The sequence below is a fragment of the Dendrobates tinctorius genome, unplaced genomic scaffold, assembly GCF_039654945.1.
Source record: "Dendrobates tinctorius isolate UK_male_01 unplaced genomic scaffold, ASM3965494v1 ptg000237l, whole genome shotgun sequence".
NCBI lineage: Eukaryota > Metazoa > Chordata > Amphibia > Anura > Dendrobatidae > Dendrobates > Dendrobates tinctorius.
The window spans coordinates 1,166,657-1,181,605 of NW_027361904.1; the positions used below are offsets into that span (position 1 = coordinate 1,166,657).

General features: G+C 49.4%; 2 protein-coding genes across 2 annotated transcripts in view; both read right to left on the reverse strand.

Moving 5' to 3' along the window:
- The window catches only part of LOC141060481 (uncharacterized), a 242,517-nt gene extending 228,554 nt beyond the window's left edge, over window positions 1–13,963 (reverse strand). Inside the window, 1 exon segment of the mRNA XM_073556744.1 lies at window positions 13,928–13,963. The gene's annotated coding sequence lies outside the window, so the exon portion shown is untranslated.
- The window catches only part of LOC141060492 (uncharacterized), a 118,724-nt gene that overhangs the window by 33,739 nt on the left and 70,036 nt on the right, over window positions 1–14,949 (reverse strand).

Sequence of the window (14,949 nt, forward strand, 5' to 3'; positions counted from 1 at the left end):
CTTTGAGTCTGGGGACTCCCAGAGACTTGCAGAGCGCCACCATTTTCCTCAACCTGTCCCTGTCACTCCCACCCAAAGGTATCCTCAAAAATGATGCCAGGTTTGCAGGAAGCATGGCAAATGGAGTGATTTGCCCCACATGCCCTTCTCAACCAGGCCTTTGTATCTCCCCCTGCTTTGAGACCTACCACACCACCTACAATTATTAGTTTTTTTTATATAAGTTTAATTTTATGCTTAGTGGTCGCAGTAGAGTAATTTTTTTTTAATTCGTTTATTAACCAAGAAAGAGAAACCACATGTACATTTATGCATACACCAAAATAATACACGTGCATTTTGCCAAAATAATTGCAAATTGTTTATACAATTTAGTTTCACAGGTCTATGAGTTATTGAATTAATGAATTATTAAACAGGTGAACAGAAGCATTGTCAAGCTCTATATCTCTGAAAGTACATATCACAAAAGCACTACCAATCTAATTAAACTACAAGCTAACACGCTGCCTAGTACATTATATAATAAAAAAAAAAATAAAAAAAAATTTAAAAATTACGTGATGCCATAAATACATCTCGATAGATTCCAACTATAACAGTCACGGTGGTACCGAGCCTCCACTCCTTGATATAGTGAGATGAGAGGAATTCCATCTATCCAAGATTTTATCAAATTTGCCCATACAGCCCATGTTTTGAAAGTGTTCGCTCATATGGGATGACCGAGTTCACCAGGTCAATCCAGGCTCTGAGAGAGGGGCTTGACCCTCCCATCCAACGTAACGCCAGCACCTTCCTAGCCAAGAAAAGTGTTTCACATAGAAAAATCCTAACATAGTGTCCCCAATTCTCCTCATCTAGCACCCCGAATAAACAAACTGATGGACTAAGAGGAACAGGAATTTGCACCATGCATGTTAGCAATGATGTTCCTTCAGACCAGTACGAAAGGACAATGGGGCATCCCCACACCATATGTACAACGTTTGCTTCCATTGCATGACACCTCAAACATTCCGAGGATTGGAAACGACCCATCCTGAAAAGTCGCGATGGAGTTAGATATGAGTGGTGTAAGATATATAATTGAGTCATTCTATTATTGTTAGATGGAGATACTTTAGTTGGAGATTCAAGAATCTCCTCCCAATCCTCAGCCTGAGCATCAGGAATGAGATCTTCCCACTTCCCCCTAATTGTTGTTATAGCAGAGTCAGTTCCTGCCGACATGTACGTGTAAAGAGTAGAGATAAGGCCGAGGGCCTTGGGATTTAAGGATTCTTATTAAAGGGAGAGATGAGATAGATTGGGTCGTACATGAATAACGTAAATGCGAATGGACAGTTGATCTGAGTTGAAGATAACGAAAGTATTGGGATCTAGGGACATTATATTTAAGTTGGATTTGTTCAAAAGACATAAGGATATTACCTTCATATAAGTCTTTTATCAAAGAAACACCATGTGAGATCCAAAAGCCAGTGAGACACTACGGGCAAAGGGGACAGAGAGCGAAGATGGGTCACAGGGCCATGAGAGAGGGGCAAGAGAGCGGACTTATTCCAGTTGATAGAAAGGCCGGAGTATTTACTAAATTTATCTATGGTAGTAATCACATGTGGCAACGTCTCGTCCGTTTAATCCATAAACACCACCATGTCGTCAGCGTATAAACCAATATTATCTAGACGATCTGCTATTTTTATACCTCTAATATTCGGAGAGGCCCTCATACGTATTGCTAGCGCTACTATAGCAAGGGCAAAGAGGGCCGGGGAGAGGGGGCAACCCTGGCGCGTCCCCCTAGAAACAGAAAAGGATTCTGATATGGAGTTATTTATAACTATACGAGCTTTAGGTTTTGCGTATATTGCACCAATCCATTTTTGGAATTTAGCACCAAAGCCATATCTTTGTAAACATGCAAACAACAGCCATTCAATGGAATCAAAGGCTTTAGCTGCGTCCAGGGACGCCAGGGCCCAATTATTATCCGGTACCAGGGAGCTATATTGAATCACTGACTGGACCCTCCTGATATTTATAGAGGTGTTCTTACCGGGCATAAAGCCCGTCTGGTCCGGGTGTATAAGATCTAATATTACGGAGTTTAATCTAGTGGCCAGAATCTTAGTGAAAATTTTATAATCTACATTTACCAGCGATATGGGGCGATAAGATCCACAATCAAGGGGGTCCTTCCCTTCTTTCTTGAGAATGATAATACTTGCTTCATAAAAGGAGTCAGGTAAGCGGTCCCCCCTCAAGATGCCTTGAAATACTTTTAGAAGAAGTGGTGCCAGAATATCTTGATATTTTCTATACATTTCAACAGGGAACCCAACTGGTCCAGGAGCCTTTCCAGGGGCCAAAGCCATCATAGCATTTTTAATTTCCTCTATAGTAAAATCATCATGCAAAAAGGCTCGCTGGGTAGCATCCAGTGTGGGGAATTCTATATCTGATAGGTAATTTAGGCATTGTGGAGTATCAAGACTACTCGTTGAATTATATAATGTTGTATAATACTCATAAAAACAGTAAAGTATATCTTCAGTTGAGGTCACTGTTGAATTATCCAATGTTCGGATCTGGAGTATGGTGTTAGATGTGTTATGCTGACGCACCAGAAAAGCCAAAAATTTACCTGCCCGATTCCCTAGTTCAAAATAGGATTGCAGAGTAAAAAATAATTTGCGCTTAGACTTGGTGTACATGTGCTGAGTATATAGCCCATGTCAAGTCAGCCATACCACTCTATTCTCATTAGTCTGGTTAGATAGATATGCTGCTTCGGAGTCTTTAAGTCGTTGTTCCATCTCGTCATCTTCCCTCGAGGTCATCTTTTAAATATAAGAGATCGTAGAGGACAAACATCCTCTCAAATACGCCTTGAGGGCATCCTAAAACAGATTAGTATCCTGGGGTTCTGGGTGAGACGAGATGAAACAAACAATCTAATTGGTCTATAGTTCTGTCATTAGAGCCTATCAATTTCAGCCAAAATGGATTTAGTTTCTAAAAAGTATTGTGTTTTGATCGGCCAAAATTAAGTCTAAGTATAATCGGGCTATGATCTGAAATTCCTTTGTTACCATGTTCTATGTCAACCACCCACATCACTAAGCTACTGGAACCAAATATGTAGTCTATACGGGATAGAGTACGTTTAGTAGACGAGTGACAGGTGTATTCCTTTACCCCGGGGTGGCGCATTCTCCACAGATCCAATCAACCACTATCCTCCATAAACAGCGCCAGTGAAGAGGGAGATGAGGGTAAAGAGGAGGTCCCTCCAGAAGTCTCTCTATCCAGTCTAATTCTATCGAGACAGTCATCCACAATTGGATTAAAGTCCCCCATACATATAATGTGTGCATCAGGATAATTTAGAGCAAAGCTCATTGCTATCTGAAGAATTTACATATTGGCTGGGGGGGGGGGAAATTGTATACACATAGTATGACGCATGTCTTGGAGTTGACCAGTGCGCATACAAAAACAAAGCGGCCTTCCGGGTCTCTGCGAGCCTCCCTGACCTCCCATCTCACATCTCTATGTATCAACAATGAAACCCCTCTCGAGTAGCTAGTATGAAATGCGTGAAGAAACCACTGTACCCATGGCTTCTGTACATGTTGGGCTGAATCCCTGGTGAGATGCGTCTCGATCAGAGCCACGATGTGGAGGTGACGGCGCTTAATCTGGGAAAAGACTTAATTCTCTTGCGAGGAGTCCCAAGACCCCTCACATTCCAGGTCATACAGACAATTTCAGAATTCATGTCCCCTCATTTAGGTATGAGATACCGTATGATGCGAGTGGAGTTTATAGGCAACACATAAAGATCTTTGGCAGCAATATCTATAAAAACTACAACAAAGTAAACTAACAAGAAAAAGAGAACAATAAGAAGTTCAAAAATAAAGGAGCAAAGTCCAGCGCTCCTATCATACATCCAACATGGGGATACCCTCACTGGAAACAGTGTCCGGTATGGTTGTGAAGTCGGACGCCAGTGGAAGGAGCTCCAATGCTACAGTTCTTCGGATAAATCCACTACCACCTTTATGCGGACGACACTCAGATCTACCTCTCTGGCCCAGACGTCACCACTCTGCTGTCCAGAATCCCAGAGTGTCTCTCAGCCATATCCTCCTTCTTCTCCTCTCGCTTCCTCAAACTCAATGTGGACAAATCTGAACTCATCATATTTCCTCCATCTCACAGATGGGCCAGGGACTAGTTTATTGTGACCAGGGAAGCGTGGGGCTCATTTCTCAGAGCTCACACCGCGTATTCCCCTGCAAATACCTCCGAGAATCACTGAGTCAGCCCACAGGTCTCCTCAGGAGTGGGATCCGACAGATGGCATTCGTCTCTCTGCAGGAGACACAGGAAAAGATGGCCGCCGCCGTCCACTACAGGCCTCACTCCTTGCCGGAACAGCCGCAGGCCCTCTCACTGAAGCTGCCCACGCACCTCCCAGGAAGCTGGATGTTGTCAGGAGCCCGGGGGACCGTGCCGCAGGAAAATAAAACACTCAGCAGGCTCTGTGTCAGGATAATTGCCCGGATTATAGGAGCTCTCCCAAGGTGCGTCCTCACGGCTCTGCTACATCGCCCCGCCCCCCCAGTAGAGTAATTTGGAACAAGTAATAGAGAAATTTTCATTAGTAGATCCCATTTTACCCAATTCCACAATTCCAACACTTGATCAGTCCCATACCAAATTACTATTCCAGCAAATTCTCATCCACGTACCCACGTCCGTACAACCCAGAGTGTGGACCCCACAAATGTTCTTGAAAAGTCAGGTCATCTGAAAATTCTAGGACTTGATCAATCCTATACCAAACTACTATTCCAACAAATTCTCGTCCACGTACCCACATCTGTACAACCCAGAGTGTGGACCCCACAAATGTTCTTGAAAAGTCAGGTCATCTGAAAATTCTAGGGCTTGATCAATCCTATACCAAACTACTATTCCAACAAATTCTCGTCCACGTACCCACGCCGTACAACCCAGAGTGTGGAGCCCACAAATGTTCTTGAAAAGTCAAGTCTTTTGAAAATTCTAGGACCTGATTACTCACAACCATTTTTTACCATTTACCTAACTTTGTTTTCACGACTGTCTTGCTACACAAAACTTTGGCTTCCATTTATATTACTTATATTTATGTTGGTGATACGGGCACAATCATTTTATTGGAGGATTTCTAAAAAATGAGGAAGTTCCGTACTTATACACTATGGACTTTACCGTAAGGTTCTTGCCGAACCTCTGGTACCAGACAATACAGATTCTGTAGGGGATTGGCTGTTTTGTGCATATAGCGGTTCTGACCTTGGCGGGTGGGAGCTTGCTATGGTGCACCACGTCTATTGGCACATTCGTCTCTCAAATAGGGATTGATGGAGCTAAAAGGACGCTGTACAACCGGTCCCTGAAAGTCTGTGCAATGCTAGTCCAGCTGGTGTTCTTTCATCTTTGGAACAAACTCAGCTTTGCCACATAGTTGGCTGCATTTTCCTCCACATTTTGCCCTTCATTCCATACAGTTTATTCTTCCTGCTACAATAAACGCAAATGTGGGACAACTGTTTTGTTAGCAGGACCAAGTTTTATAATCAGCCAATGTATTTTTAGGAGCATGCCTCCCTCTGTGAGTAATAATTCCTGAAAGGATTTTCAAATAAAGTCACATTGTGCCCCTTCCTGTCCGAACCCTGCAGTTTGTCCAAACAGTCCTTTTTGACTACATATGGGATATCGCCACGACATAAGAAAGTGGATAACATATTGTGGGGTCCACTTTTTGGTGTAATCTCTGACAAAACTGAGAAATTCAGGTCTAAACCAAGATTTTTGTGGAAAAAATGAACTTTTTCAATACGATGACCTAATGTTATCAAATTCTGTGTCGTACCTGTGGGTTCAAATTGCTCTATATACCCCTGGATAAAATCTTTGAGGGCTGTAGTTTCCAAAATGGGGTCACTTGTGGGGGGTTTCTGCTGTTTAGGCACATGTCCAAACCCGACATGGCATCCGGTCTCACAATTTTGAGATTTAAATTCAAACGATGCTCCTTCCCTTCCGGGCTTTACTGTGCACCTAAACTGAGGTTTACCCCCACATACAGTTGTGGCCAAAAGTATTGACACCCCTGCAATTCTGTCAGATAATACTCAGTTTCTTCCTGAAAATGATTGCAATCACAAATTCTTTGGTATTATTATCTTCATTTAATTTGTCTTAAGTGAAAACACACAAAAAGAATTGTCCTAAAGCCAAATTGGATATAATTCCACACCAAACATAAAAAAGAGGGTGGACAAAAGTATTGGCACTGTTCGAAAAATCATGTGATGCTTCTCTAATTTGTGTAATTAACAGCACCTGTAACTTACCTGTGGCACCTAACAGGTGTTGGCAATAACTAAATCACACTTGCAGTCAGTTGACATGGACTAAAGTTGACTCAACCTCTGTCCTGTGTCCTTGTGTGTACCACATTGAGCATGGAGAAAAGAAAGAAGACCAAAGAACTGTCTGAGGACTTGAGAAACCAAATTGTGAGGAAGCATGAGCAATCTCAAGGCTACAAGTCCATCTCCAAAGACCTGAATGTTCCTGTGTCTACCGTGCGCAGTGTCATCAAGAAGTGTAAAGCCCATGGCACTGTGGCTAACCTCCCTAGATGTGGGCAGAAAAGAAAAATTGACAAGAGATTTCAACGCAAGATTGTGGGGATGTTGGATAAAGAACCTCGACTAACATCCAAACAAGTTCAAGCTGCCCTGCAGTCCGAGGGTACAACAGTGTCAACCCGTACTATCCGTCGGCGTCTGAATGAAAAGGGACTGTATGGTAGGAGATCCAGGAAGACCCCACTTCTTACCCCGAGACATAAAGAAGCCAGGTTGGAGTTTGCCAAAACTTACATGAAAAAGCCTAAAACGTTTTGGAAGAATGTTCTCTGGTCAGATGAGACAAAAGTAGAGCTTTTTGGGCAAAGGCATCAACATAGAGTTTACAGGAGAAAGAAAGAGGCATTCAAAGAAAAGAACATGGTCCCTACAGTCAAACATGGCGGAGGTTCCCTGATGTTTTGGGGTTGCTTTGCTGCCTCTGGCACTGGACTGCTTGACCGTGTGCATGGCATTATGAAGTCTGAAGACTACCAACAAATTTTGCAGCATAATGTAGGGCCCAGTGTGAGAAAGCTGGGTCTCCCTCAGAGGTCATGGGTCTTCCAGCAGGACAATGACCCAAAACACACTTCAAAAAGCACTAGAAAATGGTTTGAGAGAAAGCACTGGAGACTTCTAAGGTGGCCAGCAATGAGTCCAGACCTGAATCCCATAGAACACCTGTGGAGAGATCTAAAAATGGCAGTTTGGAGAAGGCACCCTTCAAATATCAGGGACCTGGAGCAGTTTGCCAAAGAAGAATGGTCTAAAATTCCAGCAGAGCATTGTAAGAAACTCAGTGATGGTTACCGGAAGCGGTTGGTCGCAGTTATTTTGGCTAAAGGTTGTGCAACCAAGTATTAGGCTGAGGGTGCCAATACTTTTGTATGGCCCATTTTTGGAGTTTTGTGTGAAATGATCAATGTTTTGCTTTTTGCTTCATTCTCTTTTGTGTTTTTTCATTTAAGACAAATTAAATGAAGATAATAATACCAAAGAATTTGTGTTTGCAATCATTTTCAGGAAGAAACTGAGTATTATCTGACAGAATTGCAGGGGTGTCAATACTTTTGGCCACAACTGTATGGGGTATTGGCATTCTCAGGACAAATTGCGCAACAACCGTTGGAGTCCAATTCCTCTTGCTACCCTTGGTAAAAAAAAAAAAAATTGGGGCCAAAAAGATCATTTTTGTGAAATGGCTGTACGTTATAAACTTCTGTGAAGCCCTTGGGGGTTGCAAGTTCTCACCACACATCTAGTTCCTTAGGGGGTCTAGTTTCCAAAATGGGGTCACTTGTGGGGGGTTTCCACTGTTTAGGCACATCAGGGGCTCTCCAAAGGCGACATGGCGTCAGATCTCAAATCCAGCCAATTCTGCGTTGAAAAAGTCAAACGGCGCTCCTTCTGTTCCAATCCCTGCCGTGCGCCCAAAAAGGGGTTTATCCCCACATATGGGGTATCGGCGTATTCAGGAGAAATTGCACAACAAATTTTTTGGTTCATTTTCTCTTTTAACACTTGTGAAAATAAAAAACATTGGTTTCTAAAGTAATTTTTTTGCAAAAAAAAAGTTAAATGTTAATTTTTTCCTTCCACATTGCTTCAGTTCCTGTGAAGCATGAAGAGGGTTAATAATCTTCTTGAATGTGGTTTTGAGCACCTTGAGGGGTGCAGTTTTTAGAATGGTGTCACTTTTGAGTATTTTCTGTCATGTACACCCCTCAAAATGACTTGAAATATGATGTGGTCCTTAAAAAAAAAAAAAAATGTTTTTGCAAATTTTGTTGCAAAAATGGGAAATCTCTGGTCAACTTTTAACCCTTATAACTTCTTAACAAAAAAAAAAAAATTATTTACAAAACTGTGCTGCTATAAAGTAGACATGTGGGAAATGTTATTTATTAAGAAATTTGTGTGACATCTCTCTGATTTATGGGCATAAAAATTTAAAGTTTGAAAATTGAAAAATTTTAAAAATTTTCGCCGTATTTCGTTTTTTTTCATAAATAAACGCCAGTCATGTCGAAAGAAACATGAAGTACAATATGTCACGAGAAAACAATGTCAGAATCACCGGGATCCATGGAAGCGTTCCAGAGTTATTAACTCATAAAGGGACAGTGGTCAGGATTGTAAAAATCGGCCCGGTCATTAAGCTGCAAATTGGCTGTCACTAAGGGGTTAATAAACTAACCCCCATTTCTATCCTCTCCCGTGACCTCTGCCTGTAGGTGGCGTCGCTCTTGCACTGTGTGCAGGCAGTGACATGTTCCTATATAACATTAGTGTTGCTGGGACTTATGGTGCCACCCAGCAGGGATTCTGTGTCTTACAGCGGAGCGCTGGTTATCACTTGTAGTTCGCTCTTTATTTTCCATTCTGTCCCGGACTTTCACCTCCTGACTTTGATTTGTCATCATACGTCTTCTCTGCCAGCTCGCTCCACCGGCCAGCAGCCACGCCGTGGATGTATTCCAGGGGTCCGCCTTAACTCCTGACCACAGTAGAGGCTTAGGGTCAGGATTTGTGCAGACCCCGTCCACAGAGGCCCAGTAAGAGCGGCCGAGCGTCACATCCAGTCACTGTTATAGGAGAGCAGCAGCGGTAACAGCAAGAAGAGGAAGGAGCGACAGAGGCCGAACAGAGGAGATCACACAGTGAGGAGGAGATCGCTGCGCCCAGAAGTGTCACATGGAGACAGAGGGGATCTGTTCTGCGGATTATGGAGAGTCCAAATACCGGTGTGAAGGAGACACCGAGGACAAGGGGCCGGTACAAACCAGGAGCGGGCAGCCGAGCAGAGGAATACTGGGCTGCTGGACAGGGGCCCTGAGGGGCCACACTGAGGCCATATCATAGAAAGGAAGGTACAGGAGACCGAAGGGGCCACACTGAGGCCATGTCATAGGGAGGAAAGTACAGGAGCCCGGAGGAGCCACACTGAGGCCATGTCACAGGGAGGAAGGTACAGGAGCCTGGAGGAGCCACACTGAGGCCATGTCATAGGGAGGAAGGTACAGGAGCCCTGAGGGGCCACACTGAGGCCATGTCATAGGGAGGAAGGTACAGGAGCCCTGAGGGGCCACACTGAGGCCATGTCATAGGGAGGAAGGTACAGGAGCCCGGAGGGGCAACACTGAGGCCATGTCATAGGGAGGCAAGCTCAGGAGCTCAGAGGGGCCACACAGAGGCCATGTCATAGGGAGGAAGGTACAAGAGCCTGGAGGAGCCACACTGAGGCCATGTCATAGGGAGGAAGGTACAGGAGCCCTGAGAGGCCACACTGAGGTCATGTCATAGGGAGGAAGGCACAGGAGCCCGGAGGGGCCACACTGAGGCCATGTCATAGGGAGGAAGGTCCAGGAGCCCGGAGGGGCCACACTGAGGCCATGTCATAGGAAGGAAGGTACAGGAGGCCTGAGAGGCCACACTGAGGTCATGTCATAGGAAGGAAGGTACAGGAGGCCTGAGAGGCCTCACTGAGGTCATGTCATAGGGAGGATGGTACAGGAGCCCGGAGGGGCCACACTGAGGCCATGTCATAGGGAGGAAGGTACAGGAGCCCGGAGGGGCCACACTGAGGTCATGTCATAGGGAGGAAGGTACAGGAGCCCTGAGGGGCCACACTGAGGCCATGTCATAGGGCGGAAGGTACAGGAGCCCTAAGGGGCCACACTGAGGCCATGTCATAGGGCGGAAGGTACAGGAGCCCGGAGGGGCCACACTGAGGCCATGTCATAGGGAGGAAGGTACAGGAGTCCTGGGGGCCACACTGAGGCCATGTCATAGGGAGGATGGTACAGGAGCCCTGAGGGGCCACACTGAGGCCATGTCATAGGGAGGATGGTACAGGAGCCCGGAGGGGCCACACTGAGTCCATGTCATAGGGAGGAAGGTACAGGAGCCCTGAGGGGCCACACTGAGGCCATGTCATAGGGAGGAAGGCACAGGAGCCTTGAGGGGCCACACTGAGGCCATGTCATAGGGAGGAAGGTACAGGAGCCCGGAGGGGCCACACTGAGGCCATGTCATAGGGAGGAAGGTACAGGAGCCCAGAGGGGCCACACTGAGGCCATGTCATAGGGCTGAAGGTACAGGAGCCCTGAGGGGCCACACTGAGGCCATGTCATAGGGCTGAAGGTACAGGAGCCCTAAGGGGCCACACTGAGGCCATGTCATAGGGAGGAAGGTACAGGAGCCCTGAGGGGCCACACTGAGGCCATGTCATAGGGAGGAAGGTACAGGAGCCCTGAGGGGCAACACTGAGGCCATGTCATAGGGAGGCAAGCTCAGGAGCTCAGAGGGGCCACACTGAGGCCATGTCATAGGGAGGAAGGTACAGGAGCCTTGAGGGGCCACACTGAGGCCATGTCATAGGAAGGAAGGTACAGGAGCCCGGAGGGGCCACACTGAGGCCATGTCATAGGGAGGAAGGTACAGGAGCCCGGAGGGGCCACACTGAGGTCATGTCATAGGGAGGAAGGTACAGGAGCCCTGAGGGGCCACACTGAGGCCATGTCATAGGGTGGAAGGTCCAGGAGTCCTCAGGGGCCACACTGAGGCCATGTCATAGGGAGGAAGGTACAGGAGCCCTGAGGGGCCACACTGAGGCCATGTCATAGGGTGGAAGGTCCAGGAGTCCTGAGGGGCCACACTGAGGCCATGTCATAGGGAGGATGGTACAGGAGCCCTGAGGGGCCACACTGAGGCCATGTCATAGGGTGGAAGGTCCAGGAGTCCTGAGGGGCCACACTGAGGCCATGTCATAGGGAGGAAGGTACAGGAGCCCTAAGGGGCCACACTGAGGCCATGTCATAGGGCGGAAGGTACAGGAGCCCGGAGGGGCCACACTGAGGCCATGTCATAGGGAGGAAGGTACAGGAGTCCTGGGGGCCACACTGAGGCCATGTCATAGGGAGGATGGTACAGGAGCCCTGAGGGGCCACACTGAGGCCATGTCATAGGGAGGATGGTACAGGAGCCCGGAGGGGCCACACTGAGGCCATGTCATAGGGAGGAAGGTACAGGAGCCCTGAGGGGCCACACTGAGGCCATGTCATAGGGAGGAAGGCACAGGAGCCTTGAGGGGCCACACTGAGGCCATGTCATAGGGGGGAAGGTACAGGAGCCCGGAGGGGCCACACTGAGGCCATGTCATAGGGGGGAAGGTACAGGAGCCCTGAGGGGCCACACTGAGGCCATGTCATAGGGCTGAAGGTACAGGAGCCCTGAGGGGCCACACTGAGGCCATGTCATAGGGCTGAAGGTACAGGAGCCCTAAGGGGCCACACTGAGGCCATGTCATATGGAGGAAGGTACAGGAGCCCTGAGGGGCCACACTGATGCCATGTCATAGGGAGGAAGGTACAGGAGCCCTTTGGGGCCACACTGAGGCCATGTCATAGGGCGGAAGGTACAGGAGCCATGAGGGGCCACACTGAGGCCATGTCATAGGGAGGAAGGTACAGGAGCCCTGAGGGGCCACACTGAGGCCATGTCATAGGGAGGAAGGTACAGGGGCCCTGAGGGGCCACACTGAGGCCATGTCATAGGGAGGAAGGTGCAGGAGCCCTGAGGGGCAACACTGAGGCAATGTCATAGGGCGGAAGGTACAGGAGCCCTGAGGGGCCACACTGAGGCCATGTCATAGGGAGGAAGGTCCAGGAGCCCTGAGGGGCCACACTGAGGCCATGTCATAGGGTGGAAGGTCCAGGAGTCCTCAGGGGCCACACTGAGGCCATGTCATAGGGAGGAAGGTACAGGAGCCCTGAGGGGCCACACTGAGGCCCTGTCATAGGGAGGAAGGTGCAGGAGCCCTGAGGGGCAACACTGAGGCAATGTCATAGGGCGGAAGGTCCAGGAGCCCTGAGGGGCCACACTGAGGCCATGTCATAGGGAGGAAGGTCCAGGAGCCCTGAGGGGCCACACTGAGGCCATGTCATAGGGTGGAAGGTCCAGGAGTCCTCAGGGGCCACACTGAGGCCATGTCATAGGGAGGAAGGTACAGGAGCCCTGAGGGGCCACACTGAGGCCATGTCATAGGGTGGAAGGTCCAGGAGTCCTGAGGGGCCACACTGAGGCCATGTCATAGGGAGGATGGTACAGGAGCCCTGAGGGGCCACACTGAGGCCATGTCATAGGGTGGAAGGTCCAGGAGTCCTCAGGGGCCACACTGAGGCCATGTCATAGGGAGGAAGGTACAGGAGCCCTAAGGGGCCACACTGAGGCCATGTCATAGGGAGGATGGTACAGGAGCCCTGAGGGGCCACACTGAGGCCATGTCATAGGGAGGATGGTACAGGAGCCCTGAGGGGCCACACTGAGGCCATGTCATAGGGTGGAAGGTCCAGGAGTCCTCAGGGGCCACACTGAGGCCATGTCATAGGGAGGAAGGTACAGGAGCCCTAAGGGGCCACACTGAGGCCATGTCATAGGGAGGATGGTACAGGAGCCCGGAGGGGCCACACTGAGGCCATGTCATAGGGTGGAAGGTCCAGGAGTCCTGAGGGGCCACACTGAGGCCATGTCATAGGGAGGATGGTACAGGAGCCCTGAGGGGCCACACTGAGGCCATGTCATAGGGTGGAAGGTCCAGGAGTCCTCAGGGGCCACACTGAGGCCATGTCATAGGGAGGAAGGTACAGGAGCCCTAAGGGGCCACACTGAGGCCATGTCATAGGGAGGATGGTACAGGAGCCCTGAGGGGCCACACTGAGGCCATGTCATAGGGAGGAAGGTACAGGAGCCCGGAGGGGCCACACTGAGGCTATGTCATAGGGAGGAAGGTACAGGAGCCCTGAGGGGCCACACTGAGGCCATGTCATAGGGAGGAAGGTCCAGGAGCCCTGAGGGGCCACACTGAGGCCATGTCATAGGGAGGAAGGTACAGGAGCCCTGAGGGGCCACACTGAGGCCATGTCATAGGGAGGAAGGTACAGGAGAGTCCTGGGGGCTGGAGACTGAATACAGCAGCGGTCATGTGACATCAGATGTAACCACACAGAGAATAACAACTACAGCTCCTCCCATCATCAGCCGCATAAAGGGTTAATCCTCCCCAATAACAGGAGGAGGGCGCCATCTGCAGGGAGTCTGTATGTTCTCCCCGTGTTTCCTCCCGCGCTCCAGAGACTGATGGGGAATTAGATTGTGATAATGTCTGTACAGCGCTGAGGAATATGGTGGCGCCATAGAAGCGAGTGACAGGAACACACACATACCTCCACCTGCAGAGCGGCCCCGCCGTGTGCGGACAGGACCTGCGTGACGTCACAGTCATGTGATCAGTCACATGATCGGGGGCGGAGCTCCAGGCGTCTCAGTGCCTGCTAGTGATGGGCAGTCCTGCTCTTTTTGGATCCTACTAGGGTGCCATCGTTCACAGCAGGGAGCCGGCTCTTCGCGAACGACACATCACACTTGTCTGCAGGACTCTGACGCGATATGACGCGGTCAGGATCGCTGGTACATCGCTAAGTGGTCGCTCGTGAGCTGCTACATATGCAGATCTCACCAGCGACATCGCTGGGGACGGGGGTCACTACTTACCTGTCACACCAGGCGATCCTGCGTCCTCCCGCCCGGCTCCACGCGTCGCTCGTCGTCACAGCAGGAAGCTGACGACGAGAAACAGTCCTGAACGTTCTCGCGCGATCAGCGATAACCAGCGGGGGAGCAGTCAGAGGTAAGTATCAGACACAGCGATATCTCTTAGGCTAGTTTCACATCAGCGCTTTTGAGCGCAGCGACGGCCTGCGCACGGCCGACGCTAAGCCCCGCCCCCTGCCGTGCCTCCACCGGTAGCTCCGCCTACCAGCGCATGACGCTGCATGCGTCCTGCGTCCCCTATCTTTATCACTGGGGGCGCAGGCCGAGCGCAACCAAACGGCAGCAGGCTCAAAAGCGCTAATGGGAAACTAGCCTTAGTGTGACATGCCCTTTATAGAGGAGGATGGAGCAGAGCCGCGTGTGTAATGTGCGCGGAGCGGAGCCTCGTGTGTAATGTGCGCGGAGCGGAGCCTCGTGTGTAATGTGTGCGGAGCGGAGCCGCGTGTGTAATGTGCGCAGAGCGGAGCCGCGTGTGTAATGTGCGCGGAGCGGAGCCTCGTGTGTAATGTGCGCGGAGCGGAGCCTCGTGTGTAATGTGTGCGGAGCGGAGCCTCGTGTGTAATGTGTGCGGAGCGGAGCCTCGTGTGTAATGTGCGCAGAGCGGAGCCGCGTGTGTAATGTGCGCGGAGCGGAG